Genomic DNA, 27,920 nt, shown 5'->3' with positions numbered 1-27,920 from the left:
TGTGAAACTTCTTTATTCCCCATACTAGACTAATGGCCTCTCAGTCGATCTGTGCGTAGTTGTGTTCTGCACCCATCAGTGATCTTGAAGCACACACAATTGGGCATTCAGATCCATCCTACAGAATGTGTGACAAAACGGTTCCAATGCCATAAGGGGATGCATCACATGCCAGTCTGATGGTCGGGGATGGATCATAATGGGCAGTTCATTAGATGTTACTAGTTTCTTTGTTTCCTTGAATGCTTTTTCTCATCTTTCTGACCATTCCCACTTTGCTCCTGTCTGTAACAGTGCATACAATGGATGCAACACTCTAGTAATGTTTGGGGGAAAGCAGTGGTAATAGTTTACAAGGCCCAATGAGGACCTGAGTTGTGACACATTTTCCAGTTTGGGTGCCTGTAGCACTGCTTCAGTTTTCTCTTGTGACCTATGTAAGCCATGCTTGTCAGTGACATGTCCACAATATGAGATTTCATTCTCAAAAAACTCACATTTCTCTCTCTCTGCGCAGACCATACTCACTCAGCCTGGTAAGCACTTTACCAAGTTTCTGCAGGTGCTCTTCATCATTCTTGCAGCACAATAATGTCATCAAGGTAACACTGTGTTCCTGGGATATCTTGGAGCACTTGATCCATTGGTCTTTGCTGAATTGATGGAGCCGATGTGATGCCAAAGGAGAGGTGATTATATTGGGATAGTACCTTGTGAGTGTTGATTGTGAGGAACTTCCTGCTTGATTCCTCAATCTCATTTGCAGATAGACTTGTGACATGTCAATCTTTGAAACCCTCACTCCACCTGCCAAAGATACGAGAGTGTCTTCTGTTTGTAGCAGGGGATACTGCACAGTATGCAACTCCAAGTTAATGTACACCTTGAAATCCCCACATATGCGAATGGCTCTGGCCTTCCCTTTCTTGATCACCGAGACAATGGGCATGGCTCAATCCCTCCACTCAACCATGGAGAGAATTCCAGATGCCTCCAAGCTCTGCAGTTCAACATCCACTTTAGGACATAGTGCGTAAAGCACTGGGCATGTTTTATGGAATCTTGGTGTTGCTGCTTCATCCATTTCAATTCTGACGTTCATGCCTTTGAGTTTACCAATACCCTTCTCAAACACCTTCTCATCAGCATTAAACAGCTGTGACAATCTCTGGTTAGTGCTACTGTTTGGACTGCTGATCCCACACTGAGAGCTTTGTTTAAGTGTCAGTCTGGTTGGATTTTTCTCAACCATTCACATCCAAAAAGTGCTGGCTCTCCACTTTTCAACTCATAAAGCTCTAACTGTTGCAGTTGGCTCCATACGTTACATTTACTTTCAGTTTGTCTGTGCAAACAGTCATTTATATCATGGGAGGTTTTGCCACATCAATAACATTTTTGGCTTTTTGCACCATTCAGGGACATTTTTTGCATTTCACATTCTAAACTCCTTTTCTGTAGTTCTGCCGCATCCTTTGCTGCAGTCTCTAATGATATTGCAATGTTCAATGCCCATTCTAAGGTTAGGTCTCTTTTGAGTGTTTTGACTGTGGATGCTACATGGAAGCCTGTCCCTTAAAGCATCAGAAAATACACCTCTAAATTCTGGGAATTAAGTACTGGGAAAGTTTGTGCAGTTCTGTGAATGCTTTCATCTTGTGACTGGTTTCTTTAGTACAATCTAAATCGCCCAGCTATTGTCAGCAGTTTAGGGCTCAAGTAATTTAGTAAAATTGTAACAACTTTATCGAACATCTTGCTTGCTGGCATTTCAGGGGCTAATAGGTTTGCGTAAAAGACTTTACATTCTTGCACCCTTTAATCTAAGAAGTGTAGGGGCTTTCTTTAGGTCCTCCACGTTGTTCATGTTACAAAACACGTCAACCCTCTTGATATACGACTCCCAGCCTTCAATCGTGCTATCAAATTCATCAACTTTCCCTACTGAAGCCATCGCTGTTATTTTCACTTTAAATTCAGTGCATTTTTCACTGTTACTCACGGGTCCTTCAGCTTTCTAGAGCTGTTTCATTCTTGCTGTTTCATCCCTTAACTGTAGGTGAAGTTCGTGATGTTCTCCGACATTCAGGTTCATACTCGTCGCCAATTTCTGTGCACAACTACATATCAATTAAGTAAAAACACACACACGGGAGATAGCTTTAACTGGTGTATTCACATTGCAGTGAGAGAAAGAGAGAGAGAGAGAGAGAGAACAATGTGCATGCATAGACAACAGTGCATGTGCAGGTAACAGATCAATATTTCGTGCCAAGGTAGTGGGGTGGGGGGGTGTCATTGTTCAAAAAGAAGTAGATCCATACATAATAGCAGCATCAATGGTAAAAGAAGGGAAGCCCCATTCTTTGAAGAAGGACATTTCTGATGTCCTGGAAAGGAAAGACTCATCCTGGGAACAGATGTGGTGGAGACGACAGAACTGAGGAGAAGGGAATAGCATTTTTACTGGAGACAGGATGGGAAAAGGTATAGTCAAGATAGCCTTGGGATTCAGTAGGTTTATAAAAGATATAAAAGATGGAGACAGAAAGATCAAAAAAGAGGAGGGAGGTGTTTGAAACAGACCAAGTGAATTTAAGGGCAGGGTGGAAGTTGGAGGCAAAGTTGGTGAAATTGACGACTTCAGCATTAGAGCACAAAGCAGCACCAATGTAGTTGTCAATGGAGCACAGGAAGAATTTGGGAGCACTACTAGAGAAGGCTTGAGACATGGACTCTTCTACATGGCCATTGAAAAGGCAGGCTCAGCTGGGGCCCATGCGGGTACACATGGCCACCTCTTAGGTTTGGAGAAAGTGTGAAGAACCAAAAGATAAATTGTTGAGGGTGACGAAGGAGGGTAGTGGTGGGTGGGAACTGGCTGGGTTTTCATTGAGAAAAAAGCAGGGGCTTTAAGGCCTTCTTAAAGCCCTCTTCTTAGATATGGCACAGTTAATTCCCATGGTAGGGGAGTCTAGGATAAGAGGGTACGACTTTAACAGTAAAGGACATCCTTTTAGAACTGAGATGCGGAGAAATTACTTTAGTCAGAGGGTGGTAAATCTGTGGAATTTGTTGCCATGAGCGACTGTGGAGGCCAAGTTACTGGGTGTATTTAAGGCAGAGATAGATAGGTTCTTGATTAGCCAAGGCATCAAAGGGTATAAGGAGAAGGTAGGGAAGTGGGGATGACTGGAAGAATTAGATCAGCCCCCATGACTGAATGCGGACAGACTCAATGGGCCGAATGGCCTACTCCTGCTCCTGTATCTTATGGTCTTATGGACACATTCATGGTGAAGATGTGCTGGTCAGGTCAGGAATTAAAAGTTGTGATGGAAATCGAGAGTGTGAGAAATGTTGTAGGTGTAGGTGGGAAGGGACTGAACCAAGGAGGATAGAATGGAGTTGAGGTGAGTGGACACAAGATCAGTGGGGCCAGAGCAGGCAGAGACAGTGGGCCTACCTGCACCATCAGGTTTGAGGATTTTGGGTAGGAGGTAGAAATGAGCAGTGTGGGGTAAGGAAACTTTGAAACTCTGAGTTAGTAGAATATTCTGTGTTAACACTCTAAGAATGATAAAATTAATCTGTGTTACCCACTAGGGACCCATTTGCACTATCTTACATGAATAATCTAATGTTATGCTTTCCACATTCCTTGTGCAAAAGTGTTTACATTGAGACACACTGCAACAAATGGTACTGCTGCTTCATAGATCCACAGTTCCATCCTGCCCATAGGGCCTGTCTGTGTGGAGTTTGCACATTCTCCCTGTGACCCATTGGGTTTCCTTCGAAGCTTTAGTTCCCCCCCCCCCCCCAACATTCCAAGGATGAATTGGTTGGAAATCACTGTTAGAGCAGGTGGGTGTTGGGAGAGACAGGAGGAGTTGATGAGCTTGGAAGAGAGAATCAGTTACAGAGAAATAACTTTTGGTACTGATGGGATTGCGCTGGGGGCTAGCACAGTCTTGATGGGCTAAATGATGTTCTGTATTTTGAGACATTACAGAATATGAAACCACACACACACTCTCTCTCTCTCTCTCTCTCTCTCTCTCTCTCTCTCTCTCCCCCACCCTCTTTCCCTCTTTGTCCTTCCATAGAGATTGATCTGACTTTCTTCCACTCTGGCTCTATGGGATTGGGACAGCACTGACATTTGCAGAGTGTTTTCCCCAAGGTTTTCCCATCTCAGTCTTTGACATCCTGCCTTTTATTCCCAAACTGGTCTGAGATTTCCTAGAGGAAGTATCTTCCTTGTACAGAGCCTGTCAAGCCTTAAAATAATCCTGTAGATTTTTATTAAATGTGCTTCTGTTCTTCTGAATTCTAAAGAATAGTGTTCTAGTCTGCTCAATCTCTCTACATTCAGCAAGTCCACCATCTCCAGATCCATTCTGCTGAATCTTCACCTCACTCCCTCTGTGTGATCTCATCAGACTCCATACCCATTGTAATAAGACATCATGTAATAAAACACTCATATGTAAATGCTGAAAATCTGAAATAAAAACTGAAATTCCTGGAAACTATCAGCACATCAGCTAGAATTTATATTAAAAAAACTATACTTATTTAGGCTCAGTGTTAACTGTTTATCTTTCCACAGTTACTGCCTGACCTGCAGAGTATTTCCAGCATTTTCTGCCTTTTACTCATAATTAAGGCTAACAGATCACTGGCTGTCCCCTATGCCTGCTTCACCTGCATGTTAGTCTTTAGTACAAGCATACCCGGGTCCTTCCAAGCACTATCTCTCCCCGTACAACATAGATGATGTTGTGCTGAACTAATTAAATGCCTAACTAAATTAATCCCTTCTGCCTGCACAGTGTTCTATCCCTTCATTCTCTGCATATTTATGCGCCTGTCTAAGGGTCTCTGAAACACCTCTATCACATTTACCTCCACCACCATCACCCCCTGGCAGCACTGTCCAGGCACCCACCACTCTCTGTAAAAATCTTGCCCCATGGATTTCCTTTGAACTTATTCCCCTCCCCTTAGATGCATGCACTCTAGCATTAGACATTACAACCCCAGGGGAACAGGGTCCAATCATCTAACTACCTTCACCTTTCATAATCTTATAAGTATCTATTAGGCCTCCTCTCAGCCTCTCTTGCTCCAGATGACACAACTCAAGTTTGTTCGGCCAACCCTTATAGCTTGCCTCATATAGCATCCTGGTAAACCTCTTTTGAATCCTGGCCAAGCCTCCACATCCTTCCTCTAATGGAGCGATGACAACTGGATGCAATACCCCAGATGCAGCCCAAGTAGAGCTTTTTAAATCTGTAATGCTTGAACTCATTACCTCAACTAATAAAGTAGGATATTGACACTCTTTACCATCCTATCAATCTGTGTCGCCTCTTTCAGGAAGCTATGGTCTTGGGCCTCAAGATCCCACTGTACAACAGGCCTGTTCAGGATATTGCTATTAACAGCGTGCTGTCCCTATATATTTGATCTCCCAAAGTGCAAAACCTCCCATTTGGCCAGATTAAGCTCTACCTGCTATTTCTTCACCCATATCTGCAATTGATCTATCCTCACTGTAACCTTTGGAAATCTGCCACGCTATCCAGAACACCACCAATCTTTGTATCATCTACCAACCAACCCATCCACATTTTCATTCAGCTTACACACACACACACACACACACACACACACACACACACACACACACACACACACACACACACACACACACACACACACACACACACACACACACACACACACACACACACACACACACACACACACACACACATTCCTGTGGAATACCGTTAGCCACAGACCTTCAGCCAGAATAAGTCCTATCCACCTCCATGCTTGATCATCTATGGCAAGCCAATTCTGTTTTCAAATAGCCAAGCCACCTTGGATCCCATACATCTTAATCTTCTGGATGAGCTACTCTGTCAAATGCCTTACTAAAATCCATGTAGACAACGTCTACAAGTCTACCTTCATCAATCACTGTCATTACCTCCTTCAAAAAACTCAATCAAGATAGTAAGATACAACCTGCCTTGCACAAAGCCATGCTGGCTCTCCCTAATTAGGCAATGGTTTTCCAAACATCAGTAAAATTTTCCTGTCTCTAAGAATCTTCTGCACTGACTTACCTATCACTAAAGTAAGATTTACCAGCTTATAGTTTCTAGGATTATCCTTATTTCCTTTCCTGAATAACAGAACATTAGCTACTCGCCATTTTTCTAGGACTTGTGATTTTGCACCTTACTGTCCACCTGCACTGTACTTTCTCTGTACTGTAACACTGCATTCTACACTCTGTTGTTGTTTTACCCTGTACTGTTGTTATAAGTTGATCTGTATGGATGATTTGCAAGACAAGTTTTTCACTGTCAGTACTTGTGACAATATTAAACCAATTTACCATTTACTTCACATGTAGCTAGAGAGAACAGAAAGATCTTGGTGAAGGCTCCAGCAATGCTATCTCTCGTCTCTCGGAGTGACCTTGGGTATATGCCATCAGGCCCCGGGACTTCTCCATCTTAATTTTCTTTAAGAGTTCCAACCTCTTTTTTTCTGTCTCAAAATGCCCTCACATATTAGCATGTTCCACACTGATCTCACTATTCTTCTATACCCTACTCCTTGATAAATAGTGATGCAAGATACTAATTTAGGACTTTACTCCCATCCTTCACTTGCAAGCACATGTCCCCTCCTTTATTCTGGAGTGCCTATATTCTCCCTCATTATCCACTTGCTCTTGACAAATGTATAAAACGTCTTGGGATTCTCCTTAATCTTAATTGCCAGTGACTTTTCATGTCCCCTTCCTGGCTTTACTAATTCCCATTCTTTTCTAGCCTCTTTACAATCCCCAAGGAGTCAATTAGATTTTTTGCTTCCTAAACTGTGTGTACGCTTTCTTACTCTTCCTGACCAAATTTACAACTTCTCTTGCCAATCAGGGTTCCCTTACCTTTCAGTCTTCATCCTTCCTTCTGACTGGAATATACCTGCACAGTACTCTGTACAGCCCAAAAACAGCTGTCCCAATTAACTCTCCTTATCATCTTGTAATTTGTTTTGCTCTCCCACAATGTCCATGCTTATCCTTTATCTACAGCCAGCTTAAAAACAAAGGAGTGGTGGGCACTGTTCCCTAAATGTTCACCCACTGAAGGGTTAGTCATCCAGACAAGCTCATTACCCAAGATCATGTTCAATATGTTCACTTCCAGACTATCAACATACTGATTTAAGCCTGGTAAGCACTTTACCAAGGTTCTGGAGGTGCTCTTCATCATTCTTGCCACACAATTATGTCAGCAAAGTAACACGCGTTTCTGAGATAACTTGGAGAACTTGGTCCATTGCTCTTTGCCGAATTGATGGAGCTGATGTAAACGAAAGGAGAGATGATTATATTGGTACAGTCCCCTGTGCATGTTGATTGTGAGGAACTTCCTGCTTGACTCCTCATTCTCCACTTGCAGACTGGCTTGTGACAAGTCAATCTTTGAAACCCTTACCCCACCCCGCCAAAGATGCAAAAATGTCTTCTATTCATGGCAGAGGATATTGCACAGTACATAGCACAGGGCTGATGTTCACTTTGAAATCCCCACATATGTGAACGGCTCTGGCCTTCCCTTTCTTGATCACCGGGACAATGGGCATGGCCCAATTGCTCTACTCAACTTTGGAGAGAATTCCAGATGCCTCCAAGCTCTGCATTTCATCATCCACTTTACAACATTGTGCGTACAGCACTGGATGTGCTTTATGGAATCTTGGTGTTGCTGCTTCATTCATTCCAATTCTGACCTTCCTGCCTTTGAGTTTACCAATCCCCTTCTCAAATACCTTCCCATTAGCATTAAGCAGCTGTGACAGTCTCTAGTTACTACTATCATTTGGGCTGCCATTGCCTGTTAATGCACACTGAAAGCTTTGATTGAATACTAGTCCTGATGGATTTTTCTCAAACATTCACATCCGAAAAGTGCTGGTCCGTCACTTTCAACACATAAAACACTAATGGTTGTGTTTGGCCTCCATATGTCACATTTACTTTCAGTTTGCTTTTGGGAGACTCTTTTTCACCTGTGTAGATCTTTAGCATCACTGAGGTCTTCTCTAATAGTATCTTAGAAAACAGTCTGTTGTAGTCAGCCTCTGGAATTATGGACAAAGCTGACCCTGTATCCAGTTCCATTTTCAGTTTTACACTGAACACATCTACTGTGATCTGCTTCAGTAATCCTTTGTGTTTCTAGGCATGACAGTTCACCTTTGTCAGACTCTATGTGGTCTGATTCTGTTTTACATTCGGTCTCCTTATGCATTTGCTTAGTTTTGTGTTTGAGACTTTCTGTGCTTTTTGTCTGCCTTGCACACTCTCTCTATGTGACCTTGAATGCGACACTTCATGCAGACATTTTCTTTGAACCAACCGTCATTTTTATCATGGGAGGATTTGCCATATCAGTAACATCTTTGGCTTTTTGCACCATTCAGGGACATTTTGTGTATTTCACATTCTAACCCTCTCTTCTGTAGGTCTGCTTTATCTTGTGCGGCAGTCTCTAATGATATTACAATGGTCAATGCCCATTTTAAGGTTAGCTCTCTTTCAGATAATAGCCTCTTTTGAGTGCTTTGACTATGCATGCCACATACAAACCTGTCCCTTAATACATCAGAAAATCCATCTCTAAAGTCAGAGTACTGGGAAAGTTAGTGCAGTTCTGCAATGTATTCAGAAATGCTTTCATCTTTTGACCTTATTTTTTGTAAAATCTAAATTTCTCACTTATTCCCAGTAGTTTAGGGCTCAAATGATGTTGTAAAGTTGTGGCAATTTCATCGAACGTCTTGCTTGCTGACTTTTCAGGGGTTTACAAGCTTGCATAAGAGACTGTGTCCTTGCACCCATTAAGTTAAGAAGTGTAGGGGCTTTCTGTTGCTCCTCCACGTTGTTCGCGTTATGATATGGTTCAACCCTCTTGATATACAACTCCCAGCCTTTATTAGTGCTATCAAATTCTTCAACTTTCCCAACTGAAACCATCAGTCAGTTTAAATTCAGCATGTCTTTCACTGTTACTCATGCATCCTTCTGTGTTCTTGTGCTGTTTAGTCCTATAACTGTTGGCGCAGTTCATGATATTTTCTGATGTTCAGATTTGTGCTAGTCACCAGTTTGTTGTGTCTGTGCACAACCACATATGTATTAAATAAAAGCATGCACGCAAGAGATGGCTTTAATTGGTGTATTCACATTGCAGTGTGAGAGAGAGAGAGAGAGAGAGAGAGAGAGAGAGAGAGTGAGCAATGCCATGCATAGAGAACAGCGCAGACGCAGACAACAGATCAATATGTAGTGCTAAGGGGAGGGGTGTCATTGCTCTAAAAGAAATAGATGCATACATTACAATACAGGATTCAGTAGTTAGGGTGACAGACAGGCATTTCTGAGGCTGCGAGTGAGACTCCATATTCTTCTCTGCCCTGCTCTTGTTAGACGCATATCAATTTTAACTCACTTGCTCGATCATTGGACAAAGTAACAGAGAGGTTCTAAGAGCAATTGCTTTTGAAATGGTACTGGTTACATCATGGCCTGGTACTGATTCCAATGGACAGGAACACTAGAAGCTCAGAGAGTAATGGACAAAGCCCTCCACCCCACGAATAGTATCTACAGGAGGTGCTGCCTCAAGAAGGTAGCATCCATCATCAGGGATTTGGCTCTGCAGTCTTCTTGCTGCCACTGTAAGACAGGAATGCAGAGGCCCGAAGTCCCACCCCACCAGCTACAGGATCAGCTACCTCCCTACAACCATCAGCTACAGGATCAGCTACCGCCTAACAACCATCAGCTACAGGATCAGCTACCTCCTAACAACCATCAGCTACAGGATCAGCTACTTCCCCACCCCACCAGGTTGATGTTCTGCACAACCGTAACTTCACCTCAGCAATGGAACATTATGGACCACCTCTTGCACTCCCATTGATTTCCGAAGATGTGTCTCCGATTGTAGCATGTTTGTGCACTGTCTCATTTTTTCTCTTGTTTTTTCTCTCACTCTTTATTGTATAATTTACGTATAAAAATTTACTTTCTGTGTGCAGCCTTTTCTCATGTGCCTGTGATGCTGCAGTGTGGAGACTGCATATTGCTCTTGTGTATCCAGATTTTGGAATTGGTATTGGTTTATTGTGTCATATGTGCAAAGACATGGTTTATTTTTTTACACACTGTTCATACAGATCAAATCATTACACAGTGTATTGGGGAAGAACATGGTAAAACAATAACAATGCAGAATAAAGAACCATTGAACCATAGAACACGACACTACAGTACAGTACAGGCCCTCCAGCCCTCCATGTTGTGCTGACCCATATAATCTCTAAAAAAAAGTACTAAACCCACACTACCCCATAACCCTCCATTTTTCTTTCATCCATGTGCCTGTCCAAGAGGCTCTTAAATACCCCTGTTTTAGCCTCCACCACCATCCCTGGCAAGTAATTCCAGGTGCTCACAACCCTCTGTGTAAAAAACTTACCCCTGATGTCTCCCCTAAACTTCCCTTGCTTAATTTTGTACATATGCCCTCTGGTGTTTGCTGTTGGTGTTCTGGGAAACAGGTACTGACTATCCACTCTATCTATGCCTCTCATAATCTTGTAGACCTCTATTAAGTCCCCTCTCATTCTTCTACGCTCCAAAGAGAAAAGTCCCAGCTCTGCTAACCTTGCTTCATATGACTTGTTCTCCAATCCAGGCAACATTCTGATAAATCTCCTCTGCACCCTCTCCATAGCTTCCACATCCTTCCTATAATGAGGTGACTAGAACTGAACACAATACTCTAAGTAAAAGCTACAGAGAAAGCGCAGTGCAGGAAAACAATAAAGTGCAGGATCATAACAAGGTAAGATTGTGAGGTCAAGAGTCCATCTTATTGTACAAGGGGTCCATTCACGAGGGATAGCAGCTGTCCTTGAGCCTGGTGGGATGCGCTTTCAGGCTTTTGTGTCTTCTGTCTGATGGAAGAGAGGATGTCTGGGGTGGTGGGCTCTTTGATTATGCTGTCTGCTGTACTGAGGCAGCGAGAAGTGTAGACAGAGTACATAGAAGGGTGATTGGATTCCGTGATGTGCTGAGCTGTGTCCACAACTCTTTGCAGTTTCCTCCAGATGACAGAAAACTTGGGGTGTGGTGAATCAGGGAGGATTTATAAAGGAGAACCTAGTGGAATGAGAAGGTGGCAGATCAAGTTCAATGCCGAGAAGTACATTTCAGAGAGAAGAATGAGAAAAGACAATATAAACCAAATGGCATGGTTCTAAAAGAGCTGTGAGAACTGAGAGATCTGGGGGTGCATGTGGACAGATGAAAGTGGTGAGCAAGTGGAGAGGGTGTTTAAAAAAAACATTTGGGATCATGGGGATTATAACTAGAGGCACTGATTAAAGATGCCAGCAAGACATGATGAACCTTTTCAAACACTGGTTCAGCTAGAGTGCTGACTCCAGTTCCATATGCCTCAGTTTAGCTTTGGAGGAGTTAAGAAGTGACTCAGCAAAATGGTTCCAGGGATGAGGGCTTTTAGCTCTGTAGGTAGACTGGAGAAGTTAAGGTTGTTCTCCTTGGAACTGAGGAGGTCGTAGGAGATCTTATGGGGGGACTTTGTTGCGCAGAGCAACGGAGGAGAACCCAAGTGCTGGATACAGGCACGGAGATTGAGTTGGGTTGCTTGCGCAGATGTGGATGTTGAACAGCAACAGGTGGAATCTTGATGCGGAGCTCTGATATGGAGTCTTGACACAGAGATGGGGTTTTCATGGGATATCTTGAAATTGGAGCTGAATTTAGAACTAACAGTTCTAAGCAGTCAGGAAACAAAGTTATCACACAGGAGTAGACCAACAAACAGGCAGCCAGTGGTTGTGACACCAGGGTTCTTATACTGCAGTTCTTGATGGAGACCAGATGTGCTGTCATCAAGCGAATTAGCAGTAAATGGGAAATTAACGATTGGAATCAAGGCATAATCAAAGGAGATTAAGGGCAAAATAGGGGATTAACAATCGGGACCATGACAGACTTAAAGTAGTGAAGCATGTGGAAATAGAAGCGAAAATGTTGCCATTTGCAAAATAGTGAAAAACCAGGACACAGAGAACAAAAATGCTGACTAATGAAGCAAAAGTGACATCAAGAAAAACTTTGTCCACAGTGAGTGGTAGTGGGACTGTACCGACGGGGGATTAATGGAGGAATGTTCCATTGCAATGTTCAAAGTGCAGCTGGGTAATTATCTGACAAGAAAGGTTTGGCAGGACAGTGAGGCAAGGGTGGGAATGTGATGAGTTGGATTACACCCACACAGAGCCAGTATGCTTAATGGGCCAAATGGCCTCCTTCAGAGTGTTCTCACTATTTAAGCAAGGTGATGGAGAATAAAATAGGGAATTATAGACGGGTTATCCGGGCATCAATGGTGGGGAAAAGGCTGGAGTATATTATGACAGCTGTGATAGCAGAGCACTTGTCACAACAGACTCTTGAGGCCTTCAGTAAAAATAAGGCCACATTCTTGCCTCCATTCTGGCCATACCACTGACCCCTTACCTGGTACTCATCCTCCCCGAGGTCAGCTCTTTTCCCTCATCCATTCTGAGATGGTGGCTATGGAAGAATACATCAAGGAGGCAATGGCTTTGGTGTTTATCTATCTGTCAATCTCTCCAGCGGGGGTGACTTCCTTTTTGTTAGCAAGAAGGATGGCAAGCTTTGTTCCTGCTTTGATTATCAGCCCCTAAACAACATCATAGTGAAGAACCTCTACCCTCTTCTGTTGCTTGCCTCTGTGTTCGAACATCTCCAGGGAGCAAACATATTTTCCATGATAGATCAGTGCAATGCTTATAACCTGGTTTGTATCCGAGAAGGGGATGAGTGGAAGACAGCCTTCAGCACTTTCACTGGGCAATATGAGTACACTGGGCAATATGAGTACCTTGTGATGACCTTTGTTCTGGCCAGTGCCCCTGCTGTGCCCAAGAACATGTAGAATCAGTTTGTTTTCATGTATTTGGACAACTCCTGCTCTCAACAGGAACATGTCCAGCAAGTCTGGAGAGTTCTCAGATGGCACCTGAGAATAACCTTTACACCAAGCCTGAGAAGTGTGAGTTCCATAAAGAGCAGCTGTCGTTTTTGGGCTATGTCCCACACTGTTCAAATGGGCCCATTTAAAGTATAAAGTTCAAAGTTCAGGCAGTCACAGAGTGGCACAAACCATCTATGGTCAAATAGAGATAGTGCTTCATGGGTTTTGCAAACTTTTATCATCACTTTATCAGAAACTTCAGTGCTATTGTGCACACATTAATGCACTCACTAAGATGAGCTCTGCAGGATTCCTTTGGACGAGTGAAGCAGACCAAACATTCTCCGAACTAAAGTTATACTCCACCACTGCCCCAGTGCTGCAACACCCAGACCCATCCTGGCCACTAATTGTCAAGGTGGATGGTTGGCATTGGAGCTCTACTCTCCCAGTGCTCTTCTGTGTATAGGTGCTTCACACCTGTGCCTTTCTTTCTAACTGAGTGTAGCTACCATGTCAGGAACTGAGAACTTCTGGCTGTCAAGGAGGTCCTAGAAACATGATGACACTAGCCAGAGGGTGCAGAGCACCCCCTTTAGATTAGACAGATCGCTAGAACTTCTCCTTCATTTGGGACTCTAATGGACTCAACTCCCATCAATCCCATAGAGATATCTTCTTCACCCAGTTTAATTTCACCCTCACCTACTGTCCTGGCAGCAAGAACACTGAGGCTGATGCTCTCTCCCAGCAGTTTGGCATGTCTAAAGACAATGTCGATCCAGAGCCCAATCCTCCTCTCTTGTGCATTTGGGGAATAGAGGCAGAGTTGAGGGCTGTCTAACAGTCGGATCCAGGCCTGGGTAGTGGAGATTCAAACCAGCTGTTTATCCCTGCCATGGTGCACCCCACAGTGCTGGAATGGGGTCACTCCTCCTGTCTGGCTGGCCATTCAGGAATTCAATGAATCCTGGAATTTATCAAGAGATGCTCCTGGTGACTATCTATGTTCCAGGACTCACACAACTTTGTCTCTGCCTGCCCTATTTGTGCCCAGGACAAGGTATCATGCCAGTGTCATATACAGTACTGTTATTTCTGCTGCCTGTACTTCACCACCCACCTCTTAGTGGATTTCCTCACTGGTCTGCACCTGTCTAATAGAAACAATACCATTCTGGTAGTTGTGGATCGACTTTCCAAGGCTGCCCACCTCATTGCTCTCCCTAAGCTCCCGTCTCTTATGAGACTGTCACCTTCAAGATTTAGCACACGTTCAGACTACATGGCTTCGCTCAGAATAGTGTCTGATTGAGGACCATGGTTTACATTCCTTTTTTAGAAGGCCTTCTGTGTCTTGTGGGAGCCATAGCCAGCCTCTCATCTGGTTTGCACTCCCCAATTTAAAGGGCAGACAGAAAGTGAATCAGGAGCTGAACATTTGGTCCAACACTACAAGTGCTTGTGGAGACGGACCAGGGCTTCTCCGCTGTGGGCACAGAAACAACATGCCCTGATTGATTGGCTCCACTGACAGGTGAGGCCTCTCAAACTATGGGAGAAAGTCTGGCTGGCATCAAAGGATCTTCCCTTGAAAGTTGAGAAGCACAAGTTGGCCCCATGTTATGTGAGACCATTCATAGTAGAGAAGGCTATCAACAAGTTAGATTGAGCCTACTATCATCAATGAAGATGAAGATTCACACAGTGTTCCATGTTTCCCAGCTGAAGCTGCCGACTACTGCCAAGCTGCTGTAACAGTGTTAGCTTTAGATCAACAGTTCTAGTTAATGGCCCTGTTGGTCAAGCATTCATTGTTTTTCTTCTATTTCTGTACAGTTCGCATTGAAGTCAGAGAACTGTTTATCCGCTTCCATATCTTTCTCTCCGCACTTGGGCCATAACCGCACATTCTGCCAGCTCTTGGAGAAAGTAGCAGGGTTGGCAAAGTCAACACGAATCACGATGAATACATCATCTGGAGTTTTTGGAGGATGCGGCTAGCTAACGGATGAAGACCATTCAGTGGATATGGTGTATCTGGGAGGCTTTTGTTAACATCCCAAGTAAGAGATTAGCACACAAATTTAAAGCACAGGGAACCGGCTTTAATGACCACCATCCAATGGTGTTTACATTAACTGCAATTAATTGCTTTGAGACGTTGTTTATGTCATGAACTAACACGTGTCTCAGAGATTACCTAGATTAGATCCAATCTGACTACTGCCATGAAAGGTGTTTATACAGGCAGATTTAATTGCTCTGAGTCTTCACTCTGCTCCGGACCATTTGCACTAAAATAACTCTTAGGCTGCTGTTCATCAACTATGGCTTGGCATTCAACACAAATCACCCCATCCAAACTCATCACAAAACTTTACAACCTGGGCCTCTGTACCTCCTTCTGCAATTGGATGCTTGATTTTCTCATCAGAAAACCTCAATCTAAGGACTGGAACAACATCTCCTCGCACACCATCAGCACAGGTGCACGTCAAGGCTGTGTGCTTAGCTCCCCCTGCTCTACTCCATACACATACAACTGTTTGTGTGAACATACACCTGCACAGCTCTAATGCCATCTTCAAATTCGTCGATGACACCACTGTTTCTGGACAAATCCCAGATGGTGAGGAATCAGCTTTCTGGAGCAAGACTGGACGCTTGGTTGAGTGTATCCACAATAATAATCTCTTGCTCAATGTCAGCAAAACTAAAGAGCTGGAACAGGAGAATAGAATAGAAAAGAATACAAATAAAAGATTTTTTTTCTCAATGTGGCAAGCTGTGACTGAGGAAAACCAGTGCTGGGACTCCACCAGTTCACAATGTATGTTAGTGACTCAGATGAGGGAATTAAATGTTAAATCTCCATGTTTACAGATGGAAAGAAGATGGAGGATGGACTGTGCGGTTGGAGGACAGCTCCAGACTGAGGAAGTGGGAGATGTAGAATAATGTGGATAAGAGTGAGAGCAACAAAAAGGAAGGTTCAAGTTCGTTCAAGTTTAATTGTGATTCAACCGCAGATGAATACCCATGAATACAGCCAAACGAAACACGTTAGACCATGAGACCTTAAGATATAGGAGCTGAATTAGGCTATTTGGCCCATCAAGTCTGCTCTGCCACGTCATCAGTTTTCCTCTTAGCCCCAAACTCTTGCCTTCTCCCCATATCCCTTCATGCCCCAACTAATCAAGAATCTATCAACCTCTGCCTTAAATATACTTAAATACTTGGCCTCCACAGCTGCCTGTGGCAACAAATTCCACAGATTCACCACTCTCTGACTAAAGAAATTCCTCCTCATTTCTATTCTAAAAGGACGCCCCTCTATTCTAAGTCCTCTGGTCTAAGATTCTCCCACCATAGGAAACATCCTCTCTACATCCACTCTATATCCAGTCTATCAAGGCCTTTGACCATTTGTTACTCTGGGGCTAATGTGTAAACACAGTACCACAGTACCAATAACTGGATTGTGACAGGTGGGAAAGAGGAGATCTGGGTATATATGTACACGAGTCACTGAAGGTGAGCATGCAGGTACAACAGGTGATTAGCATGGTTCATGATGTGTTGGCCTTCACAGAGAGCTGTTTCAAGTACAGGAGTAAGGGTGTCTGCCATTGTTCAGGGCCTTGGTGAGAACACACCTTGAGCAGGGTATGACGTTTGGGTCCTGTCATTTGAGGAAGGATATACTTACCATGGAGCGAGTTCAATACAGAGTCACCAGACTGGTACAGGGAAGGCAGGCTTGCTGCATGAGAAATTGTGTTGATTCGATGAATATTCACTAAAGTTTTGAAACATGCAGAATTCTTTCAGGACTGCACAGGCTGGATGAAGGAAGGATGTTTATATGTTCCATATGACCAGGGAGTTCAGGACCAGGGGTCACAGATCAAAGATCAGTAGTCAGCTGTTTGAGACTGAGAAGGGAAGAACCTTCTCCAAAGGAGTGATGAAGCTATGGAATTCTCTCCCACAAGGAGCAGTTGAAACCAAATCATTAAATGTTTGCAAGAAGTTAGATATTGTTCCTGGGGCTGCAGGGATCAAGGGACATGGGAAGAATGCTGTAGCATTGGATTGATTCTGGATTAACAGAGAAAATCTGGATGAACTCAGAGGGTTATGCAGTATCTATAGAGTGAAATTTGATGATTCAGATTGAGACCATTAGACCATAAGACATAGGAGCAGAATTAGGTAATTTGGCCCATTGAGTCTGCTCCACTGTTCCATCTTGGCTGATTTATTATCCCTCTCAACCCTGTTCCTCTGCTTTCTCTCCCTAACCTTTGTCACCCTGACAAATCAAGAACCAGCAACCTTTGCTTTAAATATACTCAATGATTTGGCCTCTACAGCTGTCTGTGGCAATGAATTCCACAGATTTACCATCCACTGGCTAAAGAAAGTCCTACTTATCTCTATCCTAAAGTACCATCCTTCTAGTCTGAGGCTATGCTGTTTAGTTCTACACTCGCCCACTAGAGGAAACGTTCTCTCCACATCCGCAGTATCCAGGCCTTTCAAAATTCGATAGGGTTTCAATGACATCGCCCCCCCCCCCCCATTCTTCTAAACTCCAGTGAGTACAGCCTCTGCCCTACAAACATTCCTCATACATTTCCCTTTCATTCCCAAAATCATTCTCATGAACTTCCTCTGCGCCCTCTCCGTACCAGCACACTGTTTCTTAGATAAGGGGTCCAAAACTGCCCAAACATTTTATGCTTGTATTCCTTCTACCAAGTGGCATGGCAATTCACTTCCTGACACTGTATTCCATCTGCCAGTCCTGTGCCCATTCTCCCAAATTGTCTAAGTCCAACTGCAGACTCTCTGATTCCTCAATATTTCCTGTCCCTCCACTTATCTTTGTATTATCTACATACTTGGCCACAAATTACATCATTCAAATTGTTGACATATAATGTGGAAAGAATTGGTCCCGATACCAATTACCGCAGTATCTTTCCTGCAAAAATATGGACTCTTGTCTTGTTAAGTAGCCTCACTGATGCCACCTTATCAAAGGCCTTCTGAAACTACAAGTAGACGACATCCACTGACTCTCCTTTGTCCATCCTGCCTGTTATTTCCTCGAACAATTCCAACAGGTTTGTCAGACAAGATTTCCCCTTAAGGAAATCATGCTGACTTTGGTCTATATTGTCATGTAACTCCAAGTACCCTGAAACGTCATCCTTTATAATGCACTCCAACATCTTCGCAACCACTGAAGTCAGGCTAACAGACATGTCATTTCTTTTGTTCTGCCTCCTATTCTTCTTAAGAAATGGAGTGACATTTGTAATTTTCCAATCCTCCAGAACCATTCCAGAATCTAGTGATTCTTGGAAACTCATTATCAATGCCTCCACAATCTCTTCAATTACCTCTTTCAGAAACCTGCAGTGTAGTCCATCTGGTCCAGGTGATTTATTTATCATCAAATTTCTGGTACGCTGCTAGCTCCAGAAATTTTTGTACATTCTATGCCCTTTCTTTTGGTTTTATGCTGTCTTTGATTTCCCTTGTCAGCCACAGTTGCCTCATTCTCCCTTTAAAATACTTCTTCATCTTTTGGATGTATAGTATCTATCCTGCACCTTCCGAATTTCCTCCCAAAACTCTAGCCGTTGCTGTTCTGTCGTCATCCCTGATAGTCTCAATTTCCCATTAACTTTGGCCAGTGCCTCTCTCATGGCTCTGTAATTCCCTTTACTCCATTGTAATCGTGACACATCTGATTTCTGTTTCTCCTTTGCAAACTGTAGGGTGAATTCTTTCATATTATGATCACTATCTCCGAAGGTTTCCCTTACCCCAATCTCCCTAATCAATAACATCTGATCCAGAATTTCTATTCCCCTAGTGGGCTCTACAAGCTGCTCTAAAAACCCATCTCATAGTCATCCTATGACTTCCCTCTTTTATGGTCCAACAGTAACTTGATTTTCCCGATCTACCTGCATAGTTAATTACCCATGACTATCATAACATTTCTCTTATTTCATACCTTTTTTATTTCCCATTGTAATTTATATCCCACATCCTGACTACTGTTCAGAGGCCAGTATATATCTTCTATCAGGGTGCTTAACTCTTGCAGTTTCTTAACTCTACCCACAAGGATTTTACATAAGACCATAAGATATAGGAGCAGAATTAGGTCATTTGGCCCATCAGGTCTGCTCCATTATTTCATCATGGCTGATACAATTTTCCCCTCAGCTCTAATCTCCTGCCTTCTCCCTATATCTCTTCATGGACTGAGCAATCAAGAGTCTATCAACCTCTGCCTTAACTATACATACAGACTTGGCCTCCACAGCGGCCTGTGGCACAGAATTCCACAGATTCACCACTCTCTGGCTAAAGAAATTCCACCTCATCTCTGTTCTAAAAGGACGTCCCTCTATTCTGAAGCTATGTCCTCTGGTCTTAGACTCTCCCACCATAGGAAACATCCTCTCTACATCCTTTCACTATTCAATAGGTTTCAATTAGGTCACCCCTCATTCTTCTGAATTCTAGTGAACACAGGGCCAGAGCCATCAAACACTCTTCATATGACAAGCCACTCAATCCTGGAACCACTCGTGAACCACTCTCCAGTTTCAACAGATCTTTTCTAAGATAAGGGGCCCAGAAAACTCACAATACTCCAAGTGAGGCCTCACCAGGGCTTTTTTTTTAGTCTCAACATTACATCCTTGCTTTTATATTCTAGTCCTCTTGAATTGAATGCTAACATTGGATTTCCCTTCCTCACCACAGAAGAAGGAGAAGAAGAAAGCCCTTAACCTCATCGGGATGCCGTTGTGACGGTGTTATTTTTATGAGGCCGAGCTGCTAGCACAACGCTCACGAATGGAAAGCATGCAAGGGAGTCAGCTGGATTCGAACTCAGGAGGCTTCACTCCGAAGTCCGGTGCTGATGCCACTATGCCACCAGCCAGTTCCTCACCACAGACTCAACCTGCAAATTATCTTTAAGGGAATTGTGCATAAGACTCCCAAGTCCCTTTTCTCCTCAGTTTTTTTTGTATTTTCTCTCCATTTAGAAAATAGTCAACCTTTTCATTTCTTCTACCAAAGTGCATGACCATACACTTCCAAACACTGTATTCCATCTGCCATTTCTTTCCCATTCTCCTCATCTGTCTAGGTCCTTCTGTAGCCTCTCTACTTCCTCAAAACTACCTGGCCCTCCACCTACCTTCATATCATCTGCAAACTTTGCAACAAAGCCATCAATTCCATCATCCAAATCATTGACGCATAACATAAGAAGTATCAGTCCCAACAGAGACACTTTTGGAGCTCCACTAGTCACTGGCAGCCAACAGAAAAGGGTCCCTTTATTCCCAGTCTTTACCTCCTGCCAATCAGCCACTGATTTATCCATGCTAGAAGCTTTCCTGTGATACTATGGGTTAGTAGCTTCTCAAACAGGCTCATGTGTGGCATGTTGTCAAATGCCTTCCGAAAATCACAGAATATATCATCAAATGATTCTCCTTTGTCTATCCTGCATGTTATTTCTTCAGAGAATTCCAACAGATTTAGACCATAATAAGACCATAAGACATAGGAGCAGAATTAGGCTATTTGGCGCATCGAGTCTGCTCCGCCATTCAATCATGGCTTATCCCTTTTTTCTCCTCCTCAACTCCATTTCCCGACCTTAGCCCCATAACCTTTGATGCCATGTCCAATCAAGAACCTATCAATCTCTGCCTTAAGTACACTGAAAGACCTGGCCTCCACTGCTGCACATGGCAACAAATTCACCACCCTCTGGCTAAAGAAATTTCTCCGCATCTCTGTTTTAAATGGATGCCCCTCTATTCTGAGGCTGTGGCTTCTTGTCCTAGACTCTCCCACCATGGGAAACATCCTTTCCACATTTACTCTGTCTAGTCCTTTCAACATTCAAAAGGCTTCGATGAGATCCCCCCTCATCCTTCTAAATTCCAGTGAATACAGACCCAGAGCCATCAAACATTCGTCTTATGATATCCCTTTCATTCCTGAATCATCCTTGTGAACCTCCTCTGTATCCTCTCCAATGCCAGCACATCTCTTCTATGATGAGGAGCCTAAAACTGTACACAATACTAAAGGTGGGGCCTCACCAGTGCCTTATAAAGCCGCAGCATCACATCCCTGCTCTTGTATTCTAGACCTCTTGAAAGGAATGCTAACATTGCATTTGCCTTCCTCACCACAGACTCAACCTGCAAGTTAACCTATAGGGTGTTCTGCACAAGGTCTCCCAAGTCCCTTTGCATCTCAGATTTTTGGATTTTCTCCGTTTAGAAAATAGTCCGCACATTTATTTTTACTACCAAAATGCATGTCCATGCATTTTCCAACATTATATTTCATTTTCCATTTTCTTGCCCATTGTCCTAATCTGTCTAAGTCCTTCTGCATCCCACCTTTTCCTCAACACTACCTGCCCCTCCACCAATCTTTGTATCATTTGCAAACTTGGTAACAAAGCAATCTATTTCATGATCCAAGTCATTTATATACAGCATAAAAAGAAGTGGTCCCAACACTGACACCACTAGTCATTGGCAGCCAACTAGACAAGGATCCTTTTATTCCCACTCGCTGCCTTCTTCCAATTAGACAATGCTCTAACCCTTCCAACAGGTTCATCAGGTAGGACTTTCCCTTAAGGAAATCATGCTGACTTTGTACTATCTTGTCCTATGTCACCAAGTACTCCATCACCTCATCCTTAACAATGGACTAGAGTTCTTCCCAACCACTGAGGTCAGGCTAACTGATCTATAATTCCTTTCTGCTGCCTTCCTCTTTTCTTAAAGAGTGGAGTGACATTTGCAATTTTCCAGTCCTCTTGCACCATGCCAGAGTCCAATGATTTCTGAAATATCATTGGTAAAGCTACCACTTTCAGAACCCTAGGGTGCAGTTCATCTGGTCCGGGTGATTTATGTACTTTTAGGTCTTTCAGCTTTTTGAGTACCTTCTACCTTGTAATAGTAACTGCACTCACTTCTCTTCCTTCACACACTACATCTGGCACACTGCTAGTGTCTTCCACAGTGAAGACTGATGCAAAATACTCATTTAGTTCATCTGCCATCTCCTTGTCCCCTGTTATTATTTCTCTTGCCGCATTTTCTAGTGTTCCTATCTCCACTCTCATCTCTCTTTTATTTTTACATACTTGAAAAAGTTTTTACTATCCACTTTGATATTATTTTCTAGCTTTCTTTCATATTTCATCTCTTCCCTTCTAATGATTCTTTTGGTTACTCTCTGTAGGTTTTTAAAAACTTCCCAATCCTCTACTAATTCCCACTAATTTTTGCTTTGTTGTATGCCCTCTCTTTTGTTTTTACATTTGCTTTGACTTCCCTTGTCAGCTACGGTTGTACTATTTTGCCATTTGAGTATTTCTTCAGTTTTGGAATACACATCCTGCACCTTACTCATTTTTCCCAGAAGCTCACGCCATTGCTGTTCTGCTGACATCTCTGCCAGCAGCTCCTTCCAATTTACTTTGGCCAACTTCTCTCTCATACCACTGTAATTTCCCTTACTCCACCGAAATACTGCCATGTCAGGCTTAACTTTCTCCTTATTAAATTTCAAGTTGAACACAATCACATTGTGATCACTGGTTCCTAAGGGTTCTTTAACCTTAAGAACAAAGAACAATGCAGCGCAGTTCAGGCCATTCAGCCCACAATGTTGTGCTGACCCTTAAACCCTGCCCCCCATATAACCCTCCACGTTAAATTCCTCCATATACTTGTCTAGCAGTCTCTTAAATTTCACTAGTGTATCTGCCTCCACCACAGACTCAGGCAGTGCATTCCACGCACCAACCACTCTCTGAGTAAAAAACCTTCCTCTAATATCCCCCTTGAACATCCCACCCCTTACCTTAAAGCCATGTCCTCTTGTATTGAGCAGTGGTGCCCTGGTGAAGAGTCACTGGCTGTCCATTCTATCTATTCCTCTTAATATCTTGTATACCTTTATCATGTCTCCTCTCATCCTCCTTCTCTCCAGAGAGTTCCTAATTGTCTCTGGTTCATTATATAACACCCAATCCAGTATAGCTGATCCCCTAGCAGGCTCAATGACAAACTGATCTAAAAAGCCGTCTCTTAGCCATTCAACAAACTCACTCTCTTGAGATTCATTATCAATCTGATTTTCCCAATTGACCTGTATGTTAAAATCTCCCATGTCTATCATAACATTGCCCTTTTGACACACCTTTTCTATTTCCTGTTGTAATTTGTGGTCCACTTCCCAGCCACTATTGGGAGGCCTGTATATAACTGCCATCAGGGTCCTTTTACCCTTGACTCAACCCAGAAGGAATCAGCATCTTCTGATCCTCTGTCACATCTTTCTACTGATTTGAAGCCATTCTTTACTAGAAGAGCCACGCCTCCCCCTCTGCCTACCTTCCTATCCGTCCGATACAAGGTGTAACCTTGCAGTGGCCCTATCAACGGTGGGAGCAGAGCACTGCAAAGAGGTTCCTCACAGGTTGATGACTCTTATTTAAAAAGAGAGTTTCACGGGCATTTGGCCATTGCAGACGCCCTATCAGCAGCAGAAGCAGAGCACTGTAAACTAAATAAAAGTACAGGAGGGACAAGCGGGGTGGCCATTGTTGGGAGTAGGCCAGTGGTGAGAGTAGAAGCATCAGGCTTTGGATTAAAGGAGGTTTCGGCTCGGAGGAAGTGTTGGCTCTGGGTAAGCTTCTGTTAAGGTTTTCTCTTTGTTTTTCCCTTACTGTACCTGGTATATGTATTCTGCATGCGGTATGTTGGATGCCTGGGAAACCCAGTGACTCCCAGGGAACTACATATGCATGAAGTGCATCCGGCTGCAGCTCCTTGAAGACCGTGTTAGGGATCTGGAGCAGCAGCTGGATGACCTTCAGCTTGTACAGCAGAGTGATAATTGATCAGAGTTACAGGGAAGTAGTCACCCAGAAGCTGCAGGAGACGAGTAGCTGGGTGACCATCAGGAGGAATGGAAATGTAAATAGGCAGTTTGAGCAGAGCACACCTGTGGCCATTCCCCTCAAAAATAAGTATACCACTTTGGATACTTTTGTGGGGGGTGACCTCCCTGGAGAATGCCACGGCAGCCAGGTTTCAGGCACTGAGCATGGGTCCGTGGTGCAGAAGGGAAAGAGAAAGAAGATGGGAGTGGTAGTGATAGGGGACTCAATAGTGAGGGGAACAGACAGGAGATTCTGTGGATGCGAACGGGACACCCAGGTGGTATGTTGCCTCCCAGGTGTCAGGGTCAGGGACATCTCAGATCGCGTCCACAACATTTTGGAGTAGGAGGGGAGCAGCCAGGTGTCTTGGTACGTACTGGTACCAATGACATAGGAAGGAAAAGCAAAGAGGTCTTGAAAAGAGATTTTAAAGAGCTAGGTAGAAAGCTGAGAAGCAGGACCTCCAGAGTAGTAATTTCTGGATTGCTGCCTGTGCCACGCGCCAGTGAGGGTAGAAACAGGCTGATTTAGCAAATTAATGAGTGGTTGAGAAGCTGGTTTAGGGGGCAGGGCTTCAGATTCTTGGACCATTGGGATCTCTTTTGGGGGAGGTATGACCTGTTCAAAATTGATGGGTTGCATCTGGACCCAAGGGGGACTAATATTCTGGTGTGTATGTTTGTTAGAGTTGTCGGGGATGCTTTAAACTAATTTGGCAGGGGGGTGGGAAGTGGAGAGATGGGACTCAGTTGGTAAAAAAGTAATGACAGCATGTGGACAGACTGTTAGAAATGGCAGGCAGGTGATGGGACATAGTCACAGCCAAAAGAATAAGTATCAGTACATTAGGGATGCAAAATCAAAAAGAGTAGCAAATATGGTACTCAAGGTATTATATCTCAATGCGTGGAGTACAAGAAATAAGGTGGATGATCTTGTTGCACTATTACAGATTGCCAGGTATGATGTTGTGGCCATCACTGAATCATGGATGAAGGATGGTTGTAGTTCAGAGCTGAATGTCCAAGGTTACACGTTGTAATGATTTGTCAGGCAAGATTTTCCCTTGAGGCAACCATGCTGTCTACAGCCTGTTTCATCATGTGCCTCCAAGTACCCTGAGACCTCATCTTTAATAATCAAATCCAACATCTTCCTAACCACTGAGGTCAGACTAACTGGCCTATACTTTCCTTTGTTCTGCTTCCTCCCTTCCTGAAGAGTGAAGTGACATTTGCAATCTTCCATTCTTCTGGAATCATTCCAGAATCTAGTGATTCTTAAAAGATCATTACTAATGCCTCCAAGATCTTTTCAGCCACCTCTTTCAGCACCCTGGTGTTTACACCATCTAGTCCAGGTGACTTACTAGCTTCAGACCTTTCAGTTTCCCAAGAACTTTCACTCTAGTAACGGTAACTTCATACATTTCATGACCCCTGACACCTGGAACTCCAGCCAGGGTCTTCCACGGTGAAGACTGATGAAAATACTTATTCAGTTTGTCCATCATTTTCTTGTCCCCATTACTAACTCATTTTTTCCCAGCAGTCCGATATCCACTCTCACCTCTCTTTTACACTTTATGTATCTGAAGAAAATTTTGGTATTCTCTTTAATATTATTGGCATGCTTACTTTCGTATTCCATCTTTACCTTTTTAATGACTTTTTATTTACCTTTTGTTGTTTTTAAAAGCTTCCCAATCCTCTAACTTCCCGCTAATTTTTGCTCTATCAGCTGCCCTCTCTTTGGCTTTTATGTTGACTTCAATTTCTCTTGTTAGCTACAATTGTGCCATCTTTCTTTTAGAATATTTCTTTCTGTTTGGGATGTAACTATCCTGTGCCTTCCGAATTGCTTCCAGAAATTCCAGTCATTGCTGCTCTGCTGTATTCCCTACCAGTGTTCTTTTCCAATCAATTCTGGCCAACTCCTCTGTCATGACTCTAATAATTCCCTTCACACCACTGTAATACTGATACATCTGACTTTAGCTTCTCCTTTCCAAAGATTTGATTTCATTTTTTTACCAACAGAACCACCCTACCCCCTCTACCTACCTGCCTGTCCTTTGATAGGATGTGTATCGTTGGACGTTAACTCCCAACTGTGATCTTCTTTCAGCAACAATTCAGTGACCCTTCATCTTTGTGTGTTGCTTCAGATTCCAGCATCAGCTGTTTCTTGAGGTTGTTAGGGATTAGTGCAGAGGGACAGATTTAGTCTCTCAATACTCGACTACGTTAGGATATTTAACTTCACTGTACAGAAACTACATCATGGGGATCTCAGCTCTCTGGCTGGTCCTTGCCACTATCCCTTTAAACCTCCCCTTATAGATTTTAAATTCAGGTGTATAAATCCTCCCAGTGAACATCTGCCTGCTGTACCAGGGGTTTGTGGCCAAACTCGGAGCCATGAGGGGCTTGCTCCCATTGCCATTCTAAGCTGTGGAACATTCAGAATGGTGGTCTGTGTCAGACATTATCTGCCCATTAATAGCAACAAGTCCAGGGCTCTTGAAATCAACCCACCCTCTTCGGTGGAGAATCGTCAGGTTACACCAGATGCTGGATGAAAAAATTCCTTCTTGTCTCTCTCGTGAACAGCCGACTCTCACTCTGAGCCTGGTATCCCTGTCCGCAAGCCCACAAATGGCACAACGCAACTACACAAATGCTTGCCAAGGTGCACACAATAAACGTTGGTGCAGGTATCCCACATAGCACCAATTCTGTATAAAGCACCATGTATGGTTCATTGTGAGGACAAAATGCCAGCTGTCTTCTTACTTACTGCAAGAAGCTGTAGAAAGTTATGTCTTTGCTTGCAGTTCTCAGAACAAGGGCCTTGTGGAAACATTAGATTCAACTTGTCTGGATTACTTGTTGCTGTTTGGCTGCTGAGTGAGTCCATCTATATTTGGAATTGGTTTACATCTAACCAAGATTTTCAAATCTAACCGAGATTTTCAAAATTTGTGGGGATCGTTTTTGAATTATTTTGAAAACCTTTGATGTCCTGTTAAAGTACAGATGCTGGTTAATAGCATATTTCACTATCTGATAAGGCTTTTTTTCCTTTTTTACTTTACCAAACAGCTTCAGCTTTGGTAGTGGGTTTAGATTTTTTTTATATATAAAAAATTATTCATATCTCAACATACAAATTAATCTAATCTACATGAATATAGGGTAAGGAGTTTGTTAATGTGATTCAAATATAATATATTTGGTATTATTATATATTTCTTTTGTTTTAAAATATTTTCTTGAACTCTGTATTCTTCTATGTAGAAATTAATAATAAAAATCTTGTAAAAAAAGGAATTGGTTTACTATTGTCACATGCACTGAGATACGGTCAAAAGCATGTTAGCGTATTGTTCATACAGATCAAATCATTAGGCAGCGCATTGATGCAGAACAAAGCAAGCAACGACAATGCAGAATAAAGTGTAACAGCTACAGAGAAAGTGCAGGGCAGGGAGACAGTAAGGGATAGTGCACGTTCACCTATGTACCTCAACAGTGCTGAGGTTGAAAGCTTCAAGTTCCTAGGAGTGAACATCTCCAATAACCTGTCCTGGTCCAACCACATGGACACCAAAGCCAAGAAAGCTCATCAATGCCTCTCATTCCTCACAGGGCTGTAGAAATTTGACATGTCCTCATCGACCCTTAACAATGATCCATAGAAAGCATCCCATCTGGATACATAACAGCTTGGTAAGGCAACTGCGCTGCACG

The sequence above is a fragment of the Hemitrygon akajei genome, chromosome 21, assembly GCF_048418815.1.
Source record: "Hemitrygon akajei chromosome 21, sHemAka1.3, whole genome shotgun sequence".
Classification (NCBI taxonomy): Eukaryota; Metazoa; Chordata; class Chondrichthyes; order Myliobatiformes; family Dasyatidae; genus Hemitrygon; species Hemitrygon akajei.
This window is presented reverse-complemented; position numbering follows the sequence as displayed.